At 50.5% G+C, this 2,454-nt stretch overlaps 1 long non-coding RNA gene across 1 annotated transcript; it reads right to left on the bottom strand.

The window, feature by feature from the left end:
• Positions 1 to 1,110: 1,110 nt before the first annotated feature.
• LOC111734623 lies at positions 1,111 to 2,195 on the bottom strand. Its single transcript, XR_002778520.1, has 2 exons — positions 1,880 to 2,195; positions 1,111 to 1,684 (listed from the first exon to the last, which is right to left on the bottom strand). It is a non-coding gene; the product is annotated as an uncharacterized LOC111734623 (long non-coding RNA).
• Positions 2,196 to 2,454: the final 259 nt, after the last annotated feature.

Here is a 2,454-nt window from a genome sequence, read left to right as displayed (position 1 = left end):
TGGGGGCAGGGAGAGTAACTCTGCAGCGGAGAAACCCGACAAACAGCACCTCAGCCGGGCGATCAAGGTCAGCGTTAACAGCGGTCAGTCACGTTGACAGCACAGAACCTTGATACGATGCGACTTTGTCTCTGTGCTCTTCCTCTCAAAACCCATCATCCGGGTCTAATGATGAGACAAGTCCTAACAGAGGGGCAGTCTACAAAATACTAGATCAACACTCAGAACGGTCGAGGTCATCAAAAACAAGGGAAGTCTGAGAAGTTGTCACAGCCAAGAGGAACCGAAGGAGACACAACGACCGTAACGACCACACGTTGTTATGCGTTGTACTGGATGGGATCCTCGAATGGAAAAAGGATGTCGGCTAAAAACTAAGCATAATAATGTATTAATATTGGTTATTAATTGCAACAAATATGCCACCCTGATATAAGATGTTAACAGGAGGGAAAACTGGATGTGAGGTACATAAGACCATTCTAAACTATTTTCCAATTTTTTGGTAAAATCTAAAACTACGTGACGTAAAGTAAAAGTAAAGCTTGTTTCTAAAAAGTGTGCAGAGGACATGTGGAGGACAGTGGATGTGTAGGGATTACAGGTAAAGACAAATGATGACATCTGAAATACATTTTCCAATTTCCGTTCCTTGCGATGGCTGTCTCATACTGTCCCCATTAAACTGTGAAAAACGTTAGCAGCCTGAAAAAGATATTGGTGTGAATGTGAAATGTGTTAAGTTGGGAGGGACCCGGGAAAATCAGGTTCACAGAACCTGAAGCAAATGGTCGATGAATGCGTCGGCTCAGCACCCATTAGCGGAGCATCTTAAGTATGTGCCTTCAAAGATTCACAGACAATAATGTCATTTGATCCTCAGAAGAGCTTGCTCTGCAGAGGAGGAATTGGAGGCTTAGAAGTACCTAGAGCCTTCCTCCCAGCACGGAGCTGGCAAGTGGCAAAGCAGAGACCTGAGCTCAGGTCTCTTTGCTGGCTCCCCGTGCAGTGCCCCCCCTCCCCCACCCCGTGGACAGTCACCTTCCCAGTTCCCTCCCACGCCAGCAGGGGTAAGGCTGACACTCAGGGAAGACTCGAGTTCAGAGAGGATGGCACTTAGATTGGGTTTTCTTCTTTTTTTTTTTTCTTATTTCTATTTTTATGAAAGTCTTCCCTAACCCAACAGTTGTGAAGGTCCCCTGACTGATTTTTCCGTGGACATGACACCAGGGTGGCTCCACTATGTACCAGCAGAACGAGTCGAGACTAGGCATCGTACGTTGCTGAGACAGGTCAGTTTTCATTTTTGGAGGAGAAAAAAAAACCTCACCGTGCCTTGCATCCCACCGATGGGTGTTTCTTCAAAAAGGCACCCACTGCAACCAGCTCTGGGACAGTGACAAAACTGGAGAGAAAATGGCTTGGAGCAGAAAAATGTGGATTCCAGCAGGTCCGTGATTACTCGGGGCGACAACGGGACCAGCGCCTCACCTGTGTCACGTTTCATCTCACCTGAGACAGCCCGGAACCCCAGCTGGGAGGTCGCCCGGGGGGGCTAGGAGCCGTCTTGAGGGCGGTAAAAGGCACTAAGAGACACGGCCAGGATGGAGTGACCTGGGATGAGGTAGCGCTTACCTCCACTCAGCCAGCGGTCCATTTATCAGCAAAAGCTTCTAAGTGTTAGCTTCGGGTTAAAAAGAACAAAAGAACCTGAAGTTAAGTAAAAGCACATCGCACTAGGCTGAGCTTCGCGTACGTTCCGGGGGAAGATCTCTTCGTTTGCCATCTTGGGCCCGTGAGTTAAACTCCACCCCCTCGTGTGCTCTGAGGAGTAAGTGACATGACATACGAGAAGAGCTGGGAACACCGTGAATGATACGTCTGAGCTCTTGCGATTTTTACTGTCATCGCCGGTCGTATCAGCGACAGCGCTTTCGTCACCGTCGCAGTACCCCGCCACTGCCACTGCCACTGCCACTGCCACTGCCACTGCCCCCGTAAGAGCCGCACCTTATCAGTGATGCCAGAAGTCCCAACGCTCAGCCGTCCCAGCAGGCGAATCATGGACTGACGGACAGAACGCACAGACCGCTGAAGATCCACAAAGTGCATCCTCCAGGGAGGCAGCCCCGTGGGTCACGAAGAGCAATCGGGAGGCCGGAGCTGCCTGTGCTGCAGGAGCCGGATGCTGTGACCACAGGAGTGTTTGGTAAGTACCGAGTTTGTTTGAGCAGAAGATGAGGAAGAGTGAAAAGATCGATCAGGCCCAGATCGGGGAGAGTTAGGGTCCAGACAGAACAGGACAAGAGCAGCTCTGATGGTTTCTAGAATCAGGCTCCTTGTTTTAAAGATGGGGCCGTGACGGTTCACAGGTATCAGCTGGGACTCCGCACTCAAAGAGTGGCTTTGGGGCCAAGGCAATCGAGGCGCCCTGCAGCCTCGGTCTGAGGTGTG

Source organism: Pteropus vampyrus, unplaced genomic scaffold, assembly GCF_000151845.1.
Source record: "Pteropus vampyrus isolate Shadow unplaced genomic scaffold, Pvam_2.0 Scaffold2525, whole genome shotgun sequence".
Taxonomy (NCBI): Eukaryota; Metazoa; Chordata; class Mammalia; order Chiroptera; family Pteropodidae; genus Pteropus; species Pteropus vampyrus.
Note: the sequence above shows the minus strand (reverse complement) of the source record. Positions and strands in the feature narration are given on the sequence as shown.